The sequence below is a fragment of the Myotis daubentonii genome, chromosome 1 (genome assembly GCF_963259705.1).
Source record: "Myotis daubentonii chromosome 1, mMyoDau2.1, whole genome shotgun sequence".
NCBI lineage: Eukaryota > Metazoa > Chordata > Mammalia > Chiroptera > Vespertilionidae > Myotis > Myotis daubentonii.
In genome coordinates, this window is record NC_081840.1 from 88819814 (window position 1) to 88843592 (window position 23779).

Consider the following 23779-nt stretch of genomic DNA (forward strand, 5'->3'; position numbering starts at 1 on the left):
TCCAATCTCCTCGCCTCCAGCCGTCCTACCTTCTGTTCGCTGCGCGGCCGCCTCGCCTTCAGGACTCACTCCTCACTCTGACAGCGGCCCTGACTTCCTACGGAAAAGTTGTTAGACTGTCACCAGTTACTTCCCAGTTGTCTTTTTTGGACTCTTCTCAGTCCCAAGCTTTGCTCAGCCCTATTCCGACTCCACTCCATACTTGAGCTGAGGCAGATGGCAGGCAGCCTCTTGGTTGTGACGCCTTTTCTCCCGTCCCTGCACCAGCCTATACCCAAGCTCCTGCCTCCTTCCGGACACCTCTCCCATCTTCAAAATCCCATGCAGATCGCTATCCCCTCTTATTTGGATCCTTGCCCTCTCCTCCATGTACCATGTCGGTTTTCCAATTGCCTGGCTAGGTATCTCCGCCTGCTGCACCCCTGCCAATTCAAAATCAATATACCGTGGTAGCTCAAATCCAGCTCAGGATGTTCCAACCCATTCCTATACTTTAGCCATAACTACTTCTTGTCCTTTCTTTTTTTTATTTGATTGATTTTAGGAAGAGAGGAAGGAAGGGAAGAAAGAGATATCTATTTGTTGCTCCACTTATTTTATGCATTCATTGGTTGATTTCTTGTATTTGCCCTGACCAGGATTGAACCCACAACCTTTTATCCGGATGACGCTCTAACCAACTCAGCTCCCCTGGCAGGGCCAATAGCTACTTTTGACTCTTGATTTCTGTCACTTCCTCCATCCTTACAGCTGCTATAGGCTGAAAGTCTTGGACTCTTGGTTGACTCCTTTCTCTGTCGCTGGATGAGTCCTCAGTTCCCAAGTCCTGTAGATCTCTTAGCAACATCTCTGTCATCCACATCTGATCTCCCTACCCCTCAGCTTGACTATTGACATGGGCTCCTATGGCAGCCTTGTTTTGTTCCCTCTGCAATCCATGCTACTCTCTACTGGCAGAGGGACCCTCTTCCAGCACATCTTTGCTTTGGATGATTTCCTTCCTAAAACGCCCTGATATTTCATCTTTACCTGCTGGTCTGTTCACCTTATTCTGAAGTATTCTTGGTGGCCCTCCATAATATGGTTCAATCCATCATGCCAAACTGATTTCCCTACACATATCCAGGACAATTTGCTTACTCAAGAATATGAGTTACGGTCCAACCGGCGTGGCTCAGAGGTTGAGCATCAACCTATGAACCAGGAAGTCACAGTTCGATTCCCAGTCAGGACACATGCCTGAGTGGTGGGCTCAATTCCCAGTGTGGGGCATGAAGAAGGCAGCTGATCAATGATTCTCTCTCACCCTGACTGGTTTGGCTCAGCGGGTAGAGTGTCGGCCTGCGGGCTGAGGGGTCCTGAGCTCCGTTCAGGTCAGGGACATGTACCTTGGTTGCAGGCACATCCCCAGTAGGGGCTGTGTGGAGGCAGTTGATTGATGTTTCTCTCTCATCGATGTTTCTGACTCTCTATCCCTCTCCCTTCCTCTCTGTAAAAAAATCAATAAAATATATTTTTTTAAATGATTCTCTCTCATCATTGATGTTTCTATCTCTCTCCCTCTCCCTTCCTCTCTGAAATCAATAAAAATATATTTTTTGAGAAAAGCAGTTAGTTACCCACAAGGGAGCACCCATACAAATGTCAGCTGATTTCTCAACAGAAACTTTGTGAGCCAGAAGAAGTAGCAAGAAAGATTCACAGTGATGAATAGCAAGGACTTACAGTCAAGATTACTCTATCCAGAAAAGCTATCATTTAGAATTTAAGGTCAAATAAAGAGCCTCACAGACAAGAAAAAGCTAAAGGAGCTCATCACCACCAAACCAGTATTACGTGAAGTATTAAAGGGCATTCTTGAAGAAGAAGAAGCAGAAGAACAGCAACAACAACAATAAAATAGCAATAAATACATATCGATCAACATTTGAAATCAATAAAACAAAGAATCTAATGAACAAAATAAACCGATGAATAAAATAGAACCAGAGACATGGAAACATGGTACAGACAGATGAATCTCAGAGGGAAGGGGGGAGGAGTCATTGGGAAGCGATTAACCAAAGATTGTATACGCATATATGCATTAGCTATGCTCACAGACAATAAGGTGGAGGGGGCCTGGAGCAGGACAGGACCTGGGTGGAGGGTGGCAATGGGGGAGGGAGGTGAGAGAAGGACATCTGTAAGACTCTCAACAATAAAGATTTCTTTATAAAAGAACGTGACACCCAAAAAGGCTAAAGTTTTAGTTTTCTTTCTTTCTGTATTAATTGGTATTCACTTATTAGTCAATATTAGTTGGTTATAGCTATTTATTTTTTTTTAATATTTTATTGATTTTTTTACAGAGAAGAAGGGAGAGGGTTAGAGAGCCAGAAACGTCGATGAGAGAGATCAATCAGCTGCCTCCTGCACACTCCCCACTGGGGATGTGCCCGCAACCAAGGTACATGCCCTTGACCGGAATCGAACCTGGGACCCTTCAGTCCGCAGGCCGACGCTCTATCCACTGAGCCAAACCGGTTCGGCATAGCTATTTATTTTTAAAGCAAAATCATTTTTCTGAGTTTTATTTAGCATTGTATCTGAGGCACGAATGAGAGGAAAGAAAGAACATGAAGATCAATCTCACATTCAATTTTAAGGAGTCTTGAGATAATGGAAGCAACCAATCTCCGAAGTATCAGATGCCTTATTTTTACAAAATATCTGCAGTCTTTCCAATCTGAAGACTCCAACACTGTTCTGATATTTTTCCCTATTCCAACCTAGAAGTCTATGGACAAAACAACACAGGAAGCTTTTCTGGGCAAAGGAGCCTCAGAGCGAGTGTGATGTCGGCCCTGAGAATCAAGTCATATGGCCTAGTGTTCAACCAACACAATGCTACCGCAAGTTTGAAAGCCTTAGCACTTATATCTCTAGATCAGCAGTTCTCAACCTGTGGGTCGCGACCCCTTTGAGGGTCGAACAACCCTTTCACAGGGGTCGCCTAAGACCATCGGAAAACACATATATAATTACATACTGTTTTTGTGATTAATCACTATGCTTTAATTATGTTCAATTTGTAACAATGAAAATACATCCTGCATATCAGATATTTACATTACGACTCATAACAGTAGCAAAATTACAGTTATGAAGTAGCAACAAAAATAATTTTATGGTTGGGGGTCACCACAACATGAGGAACTGCATTAAAGGGTCGCGGCATTAGGAAGGTTGAGAACCACTGCTCTAGATGAAGGAAACAATTCTCTTTAAGCTACATTTCATAATTATATAGAACCACAGTTCTTCAGACAGTAAATTCATACAGTGCTACTAAGTATTTTAAGGTAATTTTTATCACTTTGTGAAGAGGCCAAAATAATAATTAGGACTTTTAGAACTCAACATTAATATAATAAATCAGTGAGCCAACTACTAGTATATGTACCCTCAAAATAATTAATTCTACTCAGGCTGCCAAGATAAATAAATTAATTTTAAAAATTAGAAGCTTATATACAAGAAGATATTTTACAACTACAGACACCAAAAAAAAAGAAAGAAAGCTTTAAACATGTGATATTTACTTAGAAGGGCCTTCCTTGAAATTGTTTATTATAGTTATTGTATAAGCAAAGTAAGAATGGCAAGAAAAAAAAATCTAAAAAATTGGTATTATGCCGAAACCGGTTTGGCTCAGTGGATGGAGCGTCCGCCTGTGGACTGAGGGGTCCCGGGTTTGATTCCGGTCGGGGGCATGTGCCTGGGTTGCGGGCACGTCCCCAGTTGGAGATGTGCGGGAGGCAGCTGATCGATGTTTCTCTCTCATCGATGTTTCTAACTCTCTATATCTCTCTCCCTTCCTCTCTGTAAAAAATCAATAAAATATATTTTTTAAAAAATTGGTATTAAATCTGTTTAATATCTTTTTTTAATATATTTTATTGGTTTTTTACAGAGAGGAAGAGAGAGGGATAGAGAGTTAGAAACATTGATGAGAGAGAAACATTGATCAGCTGCCTCCTGCACACTCCCCAATGGGTATGTGCCTGCAACCAAGGTACATGCCCTTGACCGGAATCGAACCCGGGACCCTTGAGTCCACAGGCCGACCCTCCATCCACTGAGCCAAACCGGTCAGGGCTGTTCAATATCTTTAATAATTCTACTATTTCTAAATCCTTCCACAAAAGGGCATTACAATTCAGTTTATTGCAAGCACATATTTTTAAAAAGTCTACCCAAATGTTGCAGCTATAATACAAATTTTTATTTATTGGCACTATACTATAAAGCACAATGAAGAACATCTAATTTAAATAAATGACAGCCGTGTTTTGATCAAGAATACTATTGTACACATACCACACAGGTTGTTTTACAGCAGATACTAGATTGCCAAACTTCAAACGGCAATATGCTAACTTTTGAATTTGAAATTGTCCAGCTAGTTGTTTCTTGTCACCCTAGAGAGTAGGGTGGCATGTAATGTTGAGAGACTGACTTGTCACCCCCACTTCTTTTCTCACAGTTGACTCCGCTGTGGTAGAACACTCATATCCTTAAGATGTAAGGCCTAGCAAAAGGCCTCCCACAAAGCCACTGATAGCACAATGTGGTTCTGTTTGACAAATTCGGAAACCTCTTAGTGATGGTGCTGATTTCAGGTGCTGCCTTCTTTGCTTGTTTCTTAATCTGTCTTTTTGCTTGGTTTACACCTTTTTCAACTTTTCTCCAGTCAGTTTGCACATAGCCTCCATAACTAGAGTTCTGAAGAAGAAAGCACCACTTACTGCAGTTGCTGCAAGTTTCCAACTTTCTGAAACAAAAATCCTGCGCACCAGCCAGTCACTCCACCCATTACAATCTGGGTGGCTACTGAGTATTTTTCTACCATAGGGTCTTGAACTGTGGTCAAAAACATGATTCCACCTGTGGTGTCTTCTTGCACACTCACTTAAATCCAACACTTCGTAAGAGTCATCACTTTCATATTCTTGGGGAGGGGATTACGGGCCTCTGGCAGCCAGTCTATTTATACTTTGTTAACATCTTTTTTGTTGATGTTGTTGTTGGGTCACAATTGAATCCAGAACAGGCATAGAGGGTGGACGTAAGAACATCCAAACCTGTAGAGAAGTTTTCTAACAGTCTATTTGATCCAAAACTAATGACATATGTATGATGAGGGACAAAATCTCAAATGCTTCTGGTGACAATTATTTAGGTAGTTATGAATTCGCCTATTTAGCAGGGGCCCTCAAACTTTTTAAACAGGGGGCCAGTTCACTGTCCCTCAGACTGTTGGAGGGCCAGACTATAGTTTAAAAAAAAACTATGAACAAATTCCTATGCACACTGCACATATCTTATTTTGAAGTAAAAGAAAACAAAACGGGAACAAATACAATATTTGTATTTGCATGTGGCCCGCGGGCCATAGTTTGAGGACCCCTGATTTATAGTATCATCACCCATCATTTCTCCATTTTATCCATGAAGGGTATAAGGAGTATCAAATTCCTCATTAAAATTAAGATCTATGCCGAAACCGGTTTGGCTCAGTGGATAGAGCGTCGGCCTGCGGACTGAAGGGTCCCAGCTTCTATTCCGGTCAAGGGCATGTACCTGGGTTGCGGGCACATCCCCAGTGGAAGATGTGCAGGAGGCAGCTAATCGATGTTTCTCCCTCATCGATGTTTCTAGCTCTCTATCTCTCTCCCTTCCTCTCTGTAAAAAATCAATAAAAAATATATTTAAAAAATAAATAAATAAAATAAAATTAAGATCTATGTTGCCTGATTTTTTTTATTTTTTTTTGCTTCAGCTGCTGTTTATTGACATACAGGTAGGCTCTATAGCAACAGGCCTAGAGGCGGCTGCAGTAGTGGGGATAATGAAGGTGGAGGATGGAGTTTGTCTGCAGCGACAGCTGAGTGGAGTGCAGGAACAGAGGCACACAATGCACAAGATGGGAGTGGGGGAGACTGAGGGGATTGGAGAAGCAAGTGAAGGCCAGGGCCAGACAGAGTCTGCTGACACTGGAACCACTGCCCTCTCTAGCTGGCTATCTTCTGAGCCAGGCCAGGCTTGGGAGTTCTCTGAGTGTCCATTTCCACAGGAACTGAATAAAGTGCACAGAGGAGAAGTCAGAGCTATTGCCCTCTATGTTCAGTTTCGGAGACTCCAGTCCTGCACCCCTGCCTGTCTTGCTTGGGTAGGGCCAAGCTGTAAGATGGGCAGCCTGGCTCTGGACTACACCTCACCTGAGCAGGGTCTTAGAAATAGCCATGCTTCACAGAGGCCTTAATCTTCTTCCCTGGAGCCCCAGCCCGTCGGTGCCACACTATAGCCCAAGTGCGCACTGCAAGCATCGCTGGCCTAAGGGGTGGGTTGGGGGAGAGGATGGGACAGGGGCTGGAGGAGGGGCTCTGGGGCCCACCACGGCACAGGCACTATATGCATGGTGTTGGTGAAGCTGGAGCCAGGACACCACCAGGTCAGCACGATGACCACATCTCCCTTCTTGAAGAAGCCTCGGGCCTTGCCAACATTCATGGCCAAGTGTACCCGGAGGTCCATGTCCTCAGCCCAGGCCTCCCGCACTGGCCCTTACACACCACAGGGAAGATGCGTCAGTGTAGGCTGGCCTGGCGAGCTGTCTGGTGATTACGGGTCACAGCAATGATGGGAGCAGAGGGGGGTACCTTGCCGGGAACCAATTCCAGCATGTCATAGTTTCAAGAGTTTCATCAAAACGTTGATGAAACTTGGGACTCAACAGGGTTGAGTCACACATGTAGTCACCATCTGGGAATGGCTAAAGGCATTTCCCCAAACCTGAATAGGAAATTGATTGTGGCTGCCAGACAGTTAAAGGGCATCTTAATCTACATGTTATTGCCAAACACCTGAACAGCTGTAGTCTATTCCCCAAACTGACAATGCTTCTGTACCCTTTGAAACCTTACCCTTTGAAGTGTATTATCTCCACCTTGCCTTAGGACAAATTGTGTTAATAAAAGCAAGGGTTCTAGACAAGGAGGGAGTCTTCAGTTCCTTTAGCTGAAGGTCCTCTGACCCCCAATGCCTTCCAAAATTATATCTCGTCTCCGGACTCTTTATTAGTCTCTGGATTCCTATGTCATCTACGCGCAGCCTTTTCCATATTCCTGAACCCTTCTTTTTTTTTTTTTTTAATATATTTTATTGATTTTTTACAGAGAGGAAGGGAGAGCGATAGAGAGTCAGAAACATCGATGAGAGAGAAACATCGATCAGCCGCCTCCTGCACACCCCCTACCGGGGATGTGCCCGCAACCCAGGTACATGCCCTTGACTGGAATTGAAGCTGGGACCCTTCAGTCCGCAGGCCGACGCTCTATCTACTGAGCCAAACCGGTTTCGGCTCCTGAACCCTTCTTGATGCTGGGACATGAACCCTGGCAGTACCTGGCCACCTGGTGAGCAGACCTGCCAGACTTGGTGAGGACGATTGTGGCCCCACTGCAGCACTTGAAGGGGGCGTCTACGGCGCCCATGGCGGTGGCTGCTGTGGGGTCGCTGGTAAGGGTGCCAGGCAGCAAGTTCCTCAAATAATTGCAAGTGGTAGATGGTGGCCTCTGCCTCCCAGGCAATCAGGTGCTGCATGCGCACAGCCTCCAGGGTAGTCCCCTTTGGCCGTCTCTCCAGACAGCATGATGCAGTCAGCTCCATCAGGGCTGCATTGGCCACATCGCTGCCCTCAGCCTGCGTGGGACGGGGCTTCTTGATCATGCCCTCCAGCATCTGTGTGGCACACATGACAGGCTTCCCAGCTCGGTTGCCCTGCCCGATCATCATTTTTTGAGCAAGGAAGACCTTCTCTGTAGGAACCTCAATGCCTAGATCACCAGGAGCCACCATGATCCCATCACTGGCTTCCAGGATCTCATCAAACCTCCAATCTCCTTCAAGATTTTCAATTTTGCTGATTTTCTTGATGTTCTTTCCTTTTTCCCCCAGGATCTTCCTGACTTCATGGCCACCAGGTGCCTTGCGACTGAAAGACGCAAACACCGTATCTACATTCTGCTCCAGCCCAAACGTCAGATCCTGGGTCTCCTTTTCTGACAGGCAGGTCCACAGCAGCCCCAGGGAGGTTCATGCCCTTCTTGCTGCCCAAAGTGCACCATCTCCACCTCTGTTATCAGGAAGCCAGCCCCCTTCTCCTTCACCTGCAGAGAAATAAGTCCATCTTCCACGTAGATCTCGCTGCCCACTCCCGCCGCCTTGCAAATATTCTTGCAGTCCAGCCACAGGGTGTTTCCCTCACACTTTTCCATGTAGGCCTTCTCCAGCGTGCTCTTGAGAGTGGCCCCTTTCTTCAGCTCCACCTCCGCGGTGCCGCTGCCCTTGATGAGCCCGGTTCGGATCTCAGGTCCTTTAGTGTCCAGGGCGACAGCTTTCAGTGCCCTGCGCACGTTCTTGATAGTCTCCGCATGGTACTCGTGAGTTCCAGGAGAAAAAGTCATACGAGCCACATGCATTTCAGATTGAATCATCTCTTTCAACATCTCCACTGATCGGCAAGCAGGGCCGATGGTACAGATGATGCCAGTGTTCCCGGCCGTGGTGGGCAGCGAATCAATGTCCAGGCGGCATATGTGCTCCAGGAACATGTCAGCCACGGCTGCGTGCAGCTACTGCGTCTGAATAAAGGCAGTGCGACACCACTATGGGGCTGCGACATGGCTTCTGAGGTCCTCTGGCCAGGTCCGGCTGGGGCTACAGATGGGAGGTTCGGAGGTTCCGGAGGCGTCGCTGTCTGATGATGTACTCTCAAAAAATGGACAGTAACCCAAACACCTGAAGTTAAGTGTGTAATTCTCTTAATTTCTGACTTTCAGGTAGCTGTGAGGAAGGTACAAAGAATTCCTGGATACCTTCACCCAGATTCCCCAAATGTACACATTACCACATTGGCTTAGTCCTTCCTCTTTACACACACACACACACACACACACACACACACACACACACACACATCTATACGTCTCATTTGTCTTAATCCATTTGAGTAAGTTGCAGATATGATGCCTCTTGACTCTTAAACACTTCAGCGTGAATTTCCTAAAACCAAATAATTCTCTTAAATCCTCATTACAATAATAAAGATCAGAAAGCTAACTTTGATACTATGCTTATCTAATCCACAGGCCTTTATTCACATTCCACCGGCTGTCCCAGTAATGTCCTTCACTTCAAAAGGAAATTCAAAGCAACGTGTTGCACTCAGGGCATGTCTCTCTCTTTTTTTTTCTTTTAATATATATTTTATTGACTTTTTTAAAAAAATATATTTTATTGACTTTTTACAGAGAGGAAGGGAGAGGGATAGAGAGTTAGAAACATCGATGAGAGAGAAACATCGACCAGCTGCCTCCTGCACACCCCCTACTGGGGATGTGCCTGCAACCAAGGCACATGCCCTTGGCCGGAATCGAACCTGGGACCTTTCAGTCCGCAGGCCGATGCTCTATCCACTGAGCCAAACCGGTGACGGCAGGGCATGTCTCTTTAGCCTTCTTTCATCTGGAAAAGTTGCTGGGTTTTTGTACCACATAGCTTTGGACACTATTGCCAGCACAGGCCTACAGAATGCCCCTTAATTTGGGTTTGTCAAGTTATTGGGTTTAGGTTGTGCACTTTTGGCAGAAATACCAATCGTGGTGTCGCTCTCATGTGGGTGTTTCTCTCCCTCTTTCTCTCCGTGTCTGTCTCTCCCCTACCGGCCTCCCTCCCACGCTCTCTCTAGAAAGCAATGGGAGAAATGTTCTCGGCTGAGGGTTCACACCGACAGCAGCTACTACAACAAACAGGCTGCTGCACAGAGTCCCCATCTCCCCGCAGCGGGGCCGCCCCCGTCCTCCAGTCCGCCTCCCCCGGGCTGTGCCCCGGGGACCCACCGCTCAGGAGCCACCATGTCGCGGGAGGCGCCTTCAGCCTCCACTCGGCTCAAGGAGGAGCCTTCTCGGCGGAGGAGAGAGAGACCCGGGGGCCTGAGGCGGCCCCGAGCCCCGAGCCGGGAGCGTGACATTTCCGTTCCTCTCCTTTCAGAGACGCGCCGCCCCGCCCCGGCCCCCGCGTCCCCACCGAGAACGGCCACCTCGACCCGACCCTCCGTCCCCTGTTCCTTCCCCTGCGGCTCGATGGGGTCACCGTCTAATCTGAAAGGCCCGGAACTGTTACAGGAAAAACCGGACCAGAACCAAACAACGCTCTGAGAGTTTGGAGTTACACTTTATTCACCGCGGCGGGCTCAGGGAAATGAATCCAATCTAAGCAAAGCTACAAGCAGAACTTCCCTTTTTATAGAAGAACCAGCCCTTTGTGTGCTTGCTGCCGGCAGCCTTGAAAACTATACAGTTCTATCCAATTAAAAAATGCACCTGGCATGGCATTGGGTGTATCTAGTCTCTGGCCTACAAGGTCAGATAGCTAAGTTTATCTCCTCCACTATTCAAGCAGGCTAGAAAGCAAAGTTAATTTTCAGAATAAGAAGCCGTCCAAAGAATAGCAGGGAATTCCAAACAGTAGTTTTACAGAATAGGGGTTTTCCTTCGGATTCCCCCCACCCTTGTTCCACAAGCTTTTCAGCCTTGTGGTACAACAACCACAGGATGTTAAGGTGAACAGGGGCATTGACCGATCTTTTACTACTTCCTGCTGAAAAAGGGCGACATCCAAGGGGTTAACATCCCGTTTCTTTCTCTTGGAGAGGTTTGTAGGGAATTCTTCTGGCTTATAGGACCATTTGAAGTTCAAAGGCATCTAAATGGGATGAGATAAAGCGAGTAAACAGAACTAGAAGACATGGTCCCAGGATTATGGCCATGAATAACATTAACAGGTGTCCTGTCAATGGAAGGAGCTATTTCCAGATCTCCCCCCCCCCCCCTTGTAGCCCAGGTCTCAGATAACTCCTGTTTTATTCATCTTGTTTCTTTTTTATGTAGGAAGCAGTAATTTTATGGTGCTTCTGTATTCCAGCAAGGGCAAAAGAGTTCTCCTCCTGGGACTAGCCTCGGGTTCCTGCGGCACTCATAAAAAGACAAAATGAAAATTACTAGAAAGATAAAAACAATGATTATCCAGAAATACCAGAGCATTTTGCCTTTAAGAGAAGATAAGAAACGAAGTGTAAGGAAGAATTCAGCAGGGTGTTCTCTGAATCCTTTGGAGCAGGTTGATTAGCCAAGTCCGTTGTCTTCTTGAGGATGATCTGCAGCGGGTGTGTCTGGTCAGAGGTCACCTTCCAGTCAGGCTCCTTGCTGTCCTGGGCACAGAAGGAGCTGGGCTTGTGACCTGGCAGAGACAAACTATAACAAATGGTCCAGTGGAAGGGAAAGAAAACATTTCAGTTTTAACAACCTCTATTGAAATAGGATTTTTCTCCTTAAAATTCCTCTATGGTTATCAAAAAGCCAAATCAAGACTAATTTATCTACTGTATTCAATTTGGCCTGATGTTTGCATAAACACAACAAGAATGGTAACTGACTACCTTTGCTGGAATCTCATGGTTGAATCTTAATGTGCCCCATAGGGTCAGGAAGCCAAGCCATCTAGTTGCCATCAGGCCTGCCTGTAGTATCTGCTGAGTTAGGTGAATCCCTCACCTGTGGCAACTCCACCTGAGCCCACGCTCTAGGCTTTAAGGCCCATCTCAGTAGCCCTCCTACTCGTTGCAGCCCAGAGTGAGTGGGGGTTCCGCAGGGACGCAGAGGCGTCCTTATTGCTCCCCTTCTACTCTGACTAACTGCCAGTGATGGTAGGGCATGGGCCTGACGCTCCAGCGCCAGCCATCTTCTGGGCTCCCAAGCAGGATACCAGGATTTTCCCGTGGCACTCTTATTGACTTCAAGTCTTCAGAGTCCAGACAGGTCTCTTTAAAACATGATACTCCAGTCAAAGTTTTCCATTAATAAAACCACTATTAGGAACCAGTCTTATTGAATATATGCAAAGAAATGTATTGCCATGATTTATTAAGCATTGCCAAATTTCAGAGGAATTATATAAGGAGAAAAACATACTGACCTGATATGCTCCAAGATCTTCTGGTTTTCCTTGCCAGTCCCTTTTCATGGACTCTTCAGAGTAATATAACTGTCTTCAAATGGCAAGAAGAAATTTACAATATGTCTACATTCAAATAGATAGTTATAGCTCCCCCTGTAGTAGGGCTCTCCTCACTTGACCTGTTTTCTCAGAATGGACTAAAGGAGCTCTATTTCCTTACAGGGTCTTACATGTCACAGGACCTCACAGGGTCTGTAATTTCTGTAACAGAGGGCTACTATTTACCCCTTTACTATTTCCTTCTGTTTCAAACAGGCCTTCCCCAGTTTCCTATAGTTGAGGTTTGTACCACCCCTGACATGGGCATGGTCACACAGGCCTGCAAGACAGTATATAGGCTGCCAACTGTTAACTGTCTCTTAATAGATACCAAAATCTGATGGGTATTCTTCTTTGCCCAGTTGGGCACATTCCCTCTTGGCAGCTAGACATCCTTTACTTTTGGGGTTCACCCCACATAGTCCCTTTCCAGGACAGTTAACATATGGCCATAACAATGGCCTTTAGTATGGGAAACTGAACACTTGCCAGTTACTCCCAAAGACTACTAAGGACTGTAGACCAACACAGGTCTACAGCAAATGCTGAGAGCTACATTCAAACCTGCAAGAGAATCAAAGGTTAATACAACATATTAATACAATGAAACATAATATTGGCAGCATGGCCGCTTCAGGCAGCTAAATCTTCTGCTACTACACATGACATATGGTAGGGCTATATAAACATCTTTAGGGAGGTGACTAAAGCCTACTCTTGACCTTCCTATATAAGGCAAAATTGTCCTTGTCTCTTTGGAGCCATGTCCATGAAGATGCAGGCATCATCTAAGTTTATTATACAATTTTCTGTAGGCCACTGTCAGAGCTGTGCATTGCGGCCAGTTCTTCTTTTTAGCTATAAACACAGTCTGTCCAATTTTCTTAAAATGTATTCTGGCACAGGAGGTTGTTTGCTGCACAGAGGCAGCTAACCTCTACACAACTGGGCTCAGACATCTGCCCAGCAAACTGCAGTCTATAAGTTCAATATGCAGCCTCCAGTTCTCCTAACCCAAGGAGGTTTTGGCCAGTCTCTGAATCAGACTCCTCCTCTCTTGGAGAATTTCAAAGTCCTGATGGCTCCCAGGTCCAGGGGGAGTGCTCTTTTCTTTGCCCTTTTGTTAACCCTGTTTATTAGTTACAGGGCTCTGCTATCCTTGACTTCCCACCAGTCCCCTTTGTGGCAAAACAACAACCAGGCCTCTTCCAAGGGAGTGCATTGGAAGGGGATATTAGCCCCTCCTCTTCCAGCAGCAACAGGTACTAAACCCTTTCAGTACATTTGCAAACAGGGAGCTTTCGCTAGCTCTATCCCTACTTCTCTCACTGCTGCTTCTTCTTTCAGGGCAGCAGGCAGCTCAGGCATCCAGCCCTCCCTTCTTTGACCTGGCTCTCAGGGGCTGAGTCTGCCTATTAAACAGTTCTAAACTTCTAAATCACCAGGGCGGCTGCAGATTTCAGGTCTGTTTCTCCTCCACTTTTCTCCTGGGAGTTTAGTTGTTTTTAATGTATTATAATTTTTTTTTATTCGTAGAAACCTTAATCTTTTAATGATTACCAAAAGTGAATAGTCAGCAATTTTAGATTAATATTTATGAACATATTTTAAAGTACTTTTACTCTTAAGATATATCTAGACCTTTTGTGACAAAACTAAGAACAGGTATCGGTTTAATTTAGCATTAGAAGGGTTAAAAAGAATAAACCAGGGCAGAGAAAGACTGTGCTTACAGAAAACTTGTTGTGACCTTGAAGTTAGTTGATAATGCACCTGCTAGCAGTCTGCAGCTATTAACACCCCCCTTCTTTGTCTCAGCCCAAGCCCGTTTCTTTTCCTTTTTACTTTTGATCTCTCAGACCAATTCCCCTGTCCCCCAGTCCAGTTGTTTGTCTCCCTTTAAACAGTGGGAGTTTCGAAGAAAACTATAGACTGCTCCTATAGAGTCCTCCCTCCCGGAGGCTGGGGTCCGACCGTGGGGAAGCATGACTCTTAGTCGGCCTGGAAAGATAACAGGTACATAGGGAGATTTTTTTGCAGACAGAGAGCCTGGAGACCATCTGAAATTCAGTTACATATGCTTTCAGAATCAGGATAAGGGAGGGAGGGAAAGACCAGGTTATATCCCCTATGAGGATTTTAATAAATAACTGAAAACGGCAAGTCAAATAAAACATATAACCACAAAGACAAAGACAACAGACCACACGAGACACACAATCAGGGGTTAACGGCGTCTATAGACAGTTAGTAATAATTTCAGCCTTAGGGTCAGGGCCAGTAAATCTCTCCTTCCTGCGGAGCTGCAAGCCCCCCATGTCCACCAAAGAGATAAGAAACCCATAAATAACAAGTTCTTTGAAATTTACTACTTTGTTAATTTGCTAAGCAAATAGTTAACTTGAAAAGACTTCCCTCTTGCTTTTTACAAGCAATCTCAGAACTAAGCAATCTTGGAACTTAGCCAGCCTTTATTTTAGCCTTTAAGTCTACCCTAGCACTTCAAAATTTCAATTTAATACAGCGAATTTACAACCCAGGTAAGAGCAACTGATAGACAGAAATTTTTGTTAGCGAAGTGGGCTATTCCTTCTGTAATGGCGAGCAAAAGACTATGAGAACTATTAGAGACTCTTGCAGCCCATCACGGGTCCAGTCCAAACGTTCAGCCAGATGAATTAACAGAAATACAAAATAAATCAAAGTAGCTTTCACTTCACACAGACCAGTAATGAGCAGCCAAAATAGACAAGCACTCATATTCACACTCTCCAGTAGACTAGCCCAGACTGGAGCTGAGCAGATAAACAAAACAATGCCCAACTCCCCAAAAGGGTGTGGGGGCACTCCTGGCACCCATGTCCCAGAACAGAATTCTCGACCAACGTCTTGGTGAGAACCTACCGTAGGAGTTAAGACTGCGTCCAGTTCCCCTTCTCGGTAGCAAATTAGCTAGTCCCACACAAACAAACAGCTGTTCACTCAGAGTTTAAACAAATTCCCAAATTCAAATAAATTCCAAATTCCAAATGCTAAATTCTAACAAATTCCAAATTCCAAAACAAATTCCAAATTCCAAACAAATTCCAAATTCCAAACAAATCCCCAATTCCTAAGGGAGCTCTGTGGCTTCCCGGGAGGTGATCAAGCTCCCCTTCCACTCATTCCAAGTGGGCCAAATGGTAGGGGATTGGGGCCCCTACCTTACCAATTCTGTCAACAGGTCCCAAGGTGTGTCCGTCCATGCTCTCCAGATGCCGGCCGGGTCCTGGGCTGAGGTCCAGGAGTGCCCGGAGTTCCCCCGGTTCAATTCTGCTAAGTTAGCAGAGCGGCGCCTCCCGGGGGCCTATCCCGCTCCCCCGGACCTCAAACCCAGTCCACACCGGAGGCCAAGAGGCCACGATGGGTGGTTCCCCAGTCTTCCCGAAATGTCAGGGAACCAATTATGTTACAGAAAAAACCGGACCAGAACCAAATAACGCTCTGAGAGTTTGGAGTTACACTTTATTCACCGCGGCGGGCTCAGGGAAATGAATCCAATCTAAGCAAAGCTACAAGCAGAACTTCCCTTTTTATAGAAGAACCAGCCCTTTGTGTGCTTGCTGGCAGCAGCCTTGAAAACTACGCAGTTCTATCCAATTAAAAAATGCACCTGGCATGGCATTGGGTGTATCTAGTCTCTGGCCTACAAGGTCAGATAGCTAAGTTTATCTCCTCCACTATTCAAGCAGGCTAGAAAGCAAAGTTACTTTTTCAGAATAAGAGGCCATCCAAAGAATAGCAGAGAATTCCAAACAGTAGTTTTACAGAATAGGGGTTTTCCTTCACAGAAGGAGGAGTGAAACAGTTTCCTGCCGCCCCAGCCGGTCTGGCTCCGTGGACAGAGTGTCCTGCGGCCCAAAGGGTCCCGAGTTCAATTCCATTCAAGGGCACGTGCCGGTCCGGGCTGCAGGAGGCACCCACTGGATGTGCTCCTCTCACATCTGTGTCTCTCTGTCTTTCCCTCTCTCGCCCACTCCCCCTAAAGGTCAACGGGAAAGTATCCTCGGGTGAGGAGTAACAACAACAACAACAACAACAACAACAACAATAGGACAGTTGATGACGAAACTCTGATCTCAGTCTCTAAGTTGAACGGACTCATTTCGGTTGACAGGAAGGCGAGACCAAGCCCGGGCCCTGACCCACCCTCGGTGGGGCCCTCACAAGTGCTGGGCGCCGGGTGCAGCGAGACCCGGTCCCCGCTCCCGGGCCCGGGACTCTGAGAACCCGGAGGCAGGGCGCCCGGGACGTCAGGCGGGGGCGTGGCGTATGCAGATGAGCAGGCGCGCAGAGGCTGCCGGTCCCACTCCGCCGGCGCCCCCACGTCCCCGCATCCCGAGATGGACGCGCCTCCGGGGTTGCTGTCGCATCGGGCGCGGTTGCCGCTCGGGTCCCTGGGGCAGCGGGGGCGCCGCGGCGTGTTGAGTGAAGTGAGCGTGTGTGAAGAGTGCGTGGCGCGTGGGGGTTGGGGTGTGGGCGGCGGCCGCAACTCATACTTACCTGGCAGGGGAGATACCATGATCACGAAGGTGGTTTTCCCAGGGCGAGGCTTATCCATTGCACTCCGGATGTGCTGACCCCTGCGATTTCCCCAAATGTGGGAAACTCGACTGCATAATTTGTGGTAGTGGGGGACTGCGTTCGCGCTCTCCCCTGGTTCTTCCGGTTCCAAAGGTAGAAGTGGCTCAGTACTACTGCGTGCGTGGCCTTCCTGTTTCTGGCACTTCCACTTGCAAAGCGTTTTTTTCTTCTCTTAACAAGAGGACTGCAGTGGGCTTCAGTTGCTAGCTCTTTTGCATTCTCTTTACTTCCCTCCCGGCTTTCAGAACCTCTCAAACCAGTCTGACATTCTTAGCTGCTTATTACCCAGGTTCAAATTTTCCTCAGCACAGTACTGGGCAATCCCAAAGCAAATAAGAGCGAGATAGAAACACCAATGATCAGAGAGAATCATTGATCAACTGCCTCCTGCATGCCCATCCCCACCAGCTGGGGATCAAGCCTGCAACCCAGGCATTGCCCTGACGGGAATCTAACTGTGACCTCCTGGTTCATAGGTCCATGCTCACCTGTTGAGCCACGGGGGCCTGTGGGTCTCCTCCCCCGCAGCAGACTGCCAAATTCTCCGGTTTGCCCTCGGTTAGTTATTGTAGAAAATTATTTGTCTGATTAATGAAATAAAACACACCTCATGGTACGACTAAAGAAAAACAAAAAACACTAATATTTAGAATCTTAAGAGAAAATGATTAAAAGATCTCACTACATTCACATTTTGATGTATTTGATGTATGTGTATGTTTATGTAGACGTACATAAAGAAGTTTGAGAACAAACTGCTGAATATTTATTTTGAAAATAAAGCAAATTTCAGACAGTTGATCTTTTAAAAAACTAAATTTTTATTGTTGAGAGTATTACAGATACAATAACCGCCCGGTGTGAGTGAATCAAAATTACACTTTTTTGTTTGTTAGATTCGCAAATAATATATTTTATATAGTGTGCTGCAGAATTTTAGTTTGTGTGCTATGAGATGAAAACGTTGAAAACTGGTTCTTTATGCTCTGAGGAGAATCAAAAGTAGGCCAGACAGGGTGAGTGGCCTGGGAGTCGTAGTTGGGTGGGAACCCGGAGAATACGGAATGAGGAGCATATTCCATGAGAGTAAACAATGGCAGGAGAAGAAAACGCCAGGAACTTTTCCAGATTAAATAAACCTAAAAGACATGCACAGATGCAACACATTATCTTGAATTTCCTCTTGAAGTTAAGAACATTATTAGGACAACAGGTGAAATATCAATAAAGAGCTCTATAGATCCAGGCCCCCGTGGCTTATTGGTGTTTCTATCTGGCTCTCACTCTGAAATCAATTATATATTTTAAAAGGAGCTCTATAGGTAGGATAGCCTTGGCTGCAGGCAACTAACACGATGAGCAGCTTCTGCAGGACAGAACTTTGATGACCTCTCATTCCCAACCTGCACTTCGGGGAAAACCCACCGTCAGGCTTTATTTGCTTTGGGATTGCCCAGTTCTGTGCTGAGGAAAATTTGAACCTGGGTAATAAGCAGCTAAGAATGTCAGACTGGTTTGAGAGGTTCTGAAAGCCGGGAGGGAGGTAAAGAGAATGCAAAAGAGCTAGCAACTGAAGCCCACTGCAGTCCTCTTGTTAAGAGAAAAAAAAAAACGCTTTGCAAGCGGAAGTGCCAGAAACAGGAAGGCCACGCACGCAGTAGTACTGAGCCACTTCTACCTTTGGAACCGGAAGAACCAGGGGAGAGCGCGAACGCAGTCCCCCACTACCACAAATTATGCAGTCGAGTTTCCCACATTTGGGGAAATCGCAGGGGTCAGCACATCCGGAGTGCAATGGATAAGCCTCGCCCTGGGAAAACCACCTTCGTGATCATGGTATCTCCCCTGCCAGGTAAGTATGAGTTGCGGCCGCCGCCCACACCCCAACCCCCACGCGCCACGCACTCTTCACACACGCTCACTTCACTCAACACGCCGCGGCGCCCCCGCTGCCCCAGGGACCCGAGCGGCAACCGCGCCCGATGCGACAGCAACCCCGGAGGCGCGTCCATCTCGGGATGCGGGGACGTGGGGGCGCCGGCGGAGTGGGACCGGCAGCCTCTGCGCGCCTGCTCATCTGCATACGCCACGCCCCCGCCTGACGTCCCGGGCGCCCTGCCTCCGGGTTCTCAGAGTCCCGGGCCCGGGAGCGGGGACCGGGTCTCGCTGCACCCGGCGCCCAGCACTTGTGAGGGCCCCACCGAGGGTGGGTCAGGGCCCGGGCTTGGTCTCGCCTTCCTGTCAACCGAAATGAGTCCGTTCAACTTAGAGACTGAGATCAGAGTTTCGTCATCAACTGTCCTATTGTTGTTGTTGTTGTTGTTGTTGTTGTTGTTGTTGTTGTTACTCCTCACCCGAGGATACTTTCCCGTTGACCTTTAGGGGGAGTGGGCGAGAGAGGGAAAGACAGAGAGACACAGATGTGAGAGGAGCACATCCAGTGGGTGCCTCCTGCAGCCCGGACCGGCACGTGCCCTTGAATGGAATTGAACTCGGGACCCTTTGGGCCGCAGGACACTCTGTCCACGGAGCCAGACCGGCTGGGGCGGCAGGAAACTGTTTCGCTCCTGGTTCCGGGCCTTTCAGGTTAGACGGTGACCCCATCGAGCCGCAGGGGAAGGAACAGGGGACGGAGGGTCGGGTCCAGGCGGCCGGTCGCGGTGGAGACGCGGGGGCCGGGCCGGGGCGGCGCGTCTCGGAAAGGAGAGGAACGGAAATGTCACGCTCCCGGCTCGGGGCTCGGGGCCGCCTCAGGCCCCCGGGTCTCTCTCTCCTCCGCCGAGAAGGCTCCTTCTTGAGCCGAGTGGAGGCTGAAGGCGCCTCCCGCGGACATGGTGGCTCCTGAGCGGTGGGTCCCCGGGGCACAGCCCGGGGGAGGCGGACTGGAGGACGGGGGCGGCCCCGCTGCGGGGAGATGGGGACACTGAGCAGCAGCCTGTTTGTTGTAGTAGCTGCTGTCGGTGTGAATCCTCAGCCGAGAACATTTCTCCCATTGCTTTCTAGAGAGAGCGTGGGAGGGAGGCCGGCAGGGGAGAGACAGACACGGAGAGAAAGAGGGAGAGAAACACCCACGATTGGTGGCCTCCAAACCCGCCTGGAGCGGGGCAGGGACGGACCTGAAACCCAGGTACTGAACTCTCCACCCTTCAGCGCTCCGGGCGGGCGGAGGCTCTAACAAACACTCAGGACGGCGCGGCGGCCCGGACGCTCGGCATCGCTGGCCTGGAGCTCGAGAGGAGGGGAGAGGGATAGAGAGTTAGAAACATCCATCAGCTGCCTCCCGCACACGCCCTACTGGGAATGTACCCGCAACCACGGTCTGGGGAGCGGCACCTTATCTCTAACAGTGAGCGGGCTGTATTCCTCTGGTGATGATGTAATTGAATTAACTCCATCCAATTTCAACCAAGAAGTTATTCAAAGTAATAGTTTGTGGTTTGTAGAATTCTTTGCTCCATGGTGTGGCCGCTGCCAACGGTTAGCACCAGAATGGAAGAAAGTAGCAACTGCATTAAAAGGTGTCGTGAAAGTGGGTGCAGCGGACGCGGATAAGCATCAGTCCCTCGGAGGCCAGTATGGGGCGCAGGGGTTCCCTACCATCAAGATTTTCGGATCGAACAGAACAGACCAGAAGATTATCAGGGTGGCAGGACTGCGGACGCCACCGTGGGTGCTGCTGTCGGTGCCCGCGCCAGCTCGTCCGGGACCGCCTCGGCGGGGCGGCGGGGTCTACAGCGCTGGGAGACAGGGTCGACGTGAAAGTTCAAGTAGGAAAGACGTGATCGAGCTGACGGACGACAGCTTTGACAAGAACGCTCTTGACAGTGAAGACGTTTGGATGGTTGAGTTTTACGCCCCCTGGTGTGGACATTGCAAAAACCTAGCGCCTGCCTGGGCCGCTGCAGCCAGAGGTGAAAGAGCCAACGAAAGGGAAGGTGAAGCTGGCGGCTGTGGACGCCACGGCCAACCAGATGCTGACCGGCTGGTACGGGATTAGGGGATTTCCTACAATCAAGATATTCCAGAAAGGCGAGTCTCCTGCGGATTGTGACGGGGGGAAGGGGGGGGGCGGACAAGATCTGACCTCGTCTCCGGGACCCGGGACCTGTTTCCTGATCACGCTCCGCCTCCTGCGCTGCTGGAGATCGTCAGTGAGGACGTCGCCAAGAAGACGCGTGAGGAGCACCAGCTCTGAGTGGTGGCCGTCCTGCCCCACATTCCCGACACGGGAGCTGCAGGCAGAAATTCTGATTTGGACGTTCTTCTGAAATTGGCAGACAAACACAAGAAGAAAATGTGGGGGGAGCTCCCTTTTGGGCGAGGATCTACAGCACCTGCAGGAGGAGGGCTTTCCCCCCATCAGCACCAGAGAGCCTTGGGGCGGCAAGGACGGCGAGCCTCCTGTGGAAGGCGACACTGGCCTCAGCGACGCGGAGCTGGACGACTTGGAGAAAGACGAGTTGTGAGGCTCAGCACAACGTGCGCCTTCTTTTCTTGGGAGCAGATGTTTCCAGCAGTGGAGGAACGTTCTCGACAATCAGACGCCTCTACCGTGCCCTTGTAACCAAGAAGTAGCACTTGATTGGTCATTTGAAAACACTGCAACAGTGAACTTTTGCATCTCAAGAAAACAATGAAAAATTCTATGAATTGTAGCCAGTGGATGGGGTGGCTTCTGTCAAGTACTATTTTGAAGAAACTGCTGGGCTGTTGAAACACTTTCCCTCCTTCTGACTGCTGCTGGGGTGTTCTTGGAGGCTGTTTCTTATGTCAGTTTTTTAATGTGATTCTTTCACTTGAATATTAATGGCTTTTCCATGAAAGAATAAATAAAACAATATTTTGGACAATGCCAAAAAAAATAAATAAAATTAAAAATAAAAATAAAAAACACTCAGCCACACCGGCCAGGACAGTCTAGCCTTCTGATTTTTAAAACACGCAACGACTGTCCTGGCCGGTGTGGCTCAGTGGGTTGGAGCATCATCCTGGACACCGAAAGATGCAGATTCTGTTCCGGTCAGGGCACCTGCCCAGGTTGCGGGTTCTACCCTCCCCAGGGGCATCTGTGGAAGGCAACTGATCTATGTTTCTCTCTCACATTGATGTTTCTCTCTCTCTCTCTCCATTTCTGTCTCTAAAATAAATAAAAAACTATCCCAGAGTGAGGATTAAAAACAAAACAAAACAAAAAATACGAAGAAAACGCTATGCCTGTGAAAAGTAATAAATAGAAGCCCAACAAAACGAGGTGAGCCTGTACTTTGCTGTAAGCGCCCTAACAATGTAATGCCGTGTCCTCCTCTGGGCACCACATTTGCAGGCACTTGAGGTCATTTGTTGAAGTGTTGGTGGTGTTGACATTGGTTACTTGGGTAAGGTGGTGTACCAGTTACCCAGGGCTGTGGAACAGAGTGCCCTCAGACAGTGATTTAAAATAATGACCATTTATTTGCTCACAACTCTTTGGATCGGCAATTCTGGCTGAGCTCAGCTGGGCAGTTTCTTCAGGTCTCCAGTGGAATCACTCAAACAGCTGCCGCCAGCTGGGGCCGGGAAACAAACCGTGACCTCCTGTCCCACTCAGAGGTCGAAGCTCAACCACGGAGCCAAGCCGGCCGGGCCATCACTGCCTTTGTTTATTTGGATGTTCAGATGTTCTCCAGTCGGGCCCATGGAAGCCCCGTCTAGCCGGCTGCCTGTGGAGATGTTCACATGCTCTTTGGAGCATTTCCTTATTTTCTGGCACAGCGTGTTCCGGGCCCATCCAGGGAAGGGGTCCCCTTCCCTGGCTCCTTGAAAATCATCTATTTCTCCAAAAAGCCTGGTTCTTTTCATTGGGAACGGCATTTGGAAAGCAAGAACAGGCCCCTGGGTGTGCTTATTGTTACCAGGTGTCTTCACGTGGAGGCCCCTTAGGTGGATCGGGCTAGGAAATACTACATGCATTCCCTACACGTATCTAGGTCTGTTAAACAGAATGAGGCCCTACTGATATCTTCAATTCCAGTTTCCCACTTAACACAACAGCCTCCCTCCTTGTCCTCCCATTCCATTCTTGACTCCCAGCATCCCTTTACTTATTAAATCCTACAATACACACAGCATCGTTACAGAATTGTTACAATCATATCGCTATGAAAAACAAACCTACTGTGGGACACTTTCGTATTGGTTGTCAGTTTTGTCCTTAGACTCAAAGATGCTTATGGTCAACTCCATCTACTTTCCCTCTGTACCCTTCAGAGCCATAGTCCCAGAACTCTCTGAATGTGCTCTTCATGCCTCCCTGGCCTGATTCATGCTCTTCCCTTTATCTGAAATGCTCTCCCTTACACATTACCTGGTAAAGATTTGCTCATCCTACAAGCTCAAACTCATTCTGCAATGTCTGTAAATCCTTCTCTGACTTACTCAAGTGAAATCATCTGTTTCTGTTGCTTCCATAGTAGTTTGTACCTCCTTCTAATGTAATTTTCATCATATTGTATTATAGTTTTTCTCATTTCCTTCAGTGGACTTTGGCTATCTCCTATTACATACACATTGTTTAACAGGTAGATGCTCAATATTTTTTAATTAATAAATAAATATATTAAATTCTTGAACCTTTTTCCATAGGTGCTGCAGACGATTACAATAGAATTGGTTCTTCATTATATGCTTTAGGAACTCAGGATTCTACAGATATATGCAAGTAAGAATTCTGATTTTTTTTAAGTAAATACAAATAAAACAAAAATTTTGTTGGCAGGCTGGGCAAACACAATAATTCAGACCCAGCACACATTTTTTTAAAATATTTTTTTATTGATTTCAGAGAGGAAGGGAGAGGGAGAGAGAGATAGAAACATCAATGAAGAGAGAGAATCATAGATGTGCTGTCTCCTACACGCGCCCCCCACCCCCAAATGGGATCGAGCCCGCAACCCACTCCGCAGGCCGACGCTCTATTTACTGAGCCAAACCGGATGAGGCTGTTTAACCTTGATTGTTG

At 47.7% G+C, this 23779-nt stretch overlaps 2 non-coding genes and 3 pseudogenes across 2 annotated transcripts; 2 read left to right on the top strand and 3 right to left on the bottom strand.

Annotated features, from left to right (window-relative positions):
• Nucleotides 1-4163: 4163 nt before the first annotated feature.
• On the bottom strand, nucleotides 4164-6289 carry LOC132230023 (FUN14 domain-containing protein 1-like; annotated as a pseudogene).
• Nucleotides 5899-8865, bottom strand: LOC132241609 (pyruvate kinase PKM-like; annotated as a pseudogene).
• Nucleotides 8866-16693: 7828 nt separating this feature from the next.
• LOC132223833 (U1 spliceosomal RNA) lies at nucleotides 16694-16857 on the top strand. The gene has a single exon (XR_009450531.1). It is a non-coding gene; the product is annotated as a U1 spliceosomal RNA (small nuclear RNA).
• A 1621-nt stretch (nucleotides 16858-18478) lies between these two features.
• LOC132223902 (U1 spliceosomal RNA) lies at nucleotides 18479-18642 on the bottom strand. The gene has a single exon (XR_009450550.1). It is a non-coding gene; the product is annotated as a U1 spliceosomal RNA (small nuclear RNA).
• A 971-nt stretch (nucleotides 18643-19613) lies between these two features.
• Nucleotides 19614-21642, top strand: LOC132230075 (protein disulfide-isomerase A6-like; annotated as a pseudogene).
• The last annotated feature ends 2137 nt before the right edge of the window (nucleotides 21643-23779 follow it).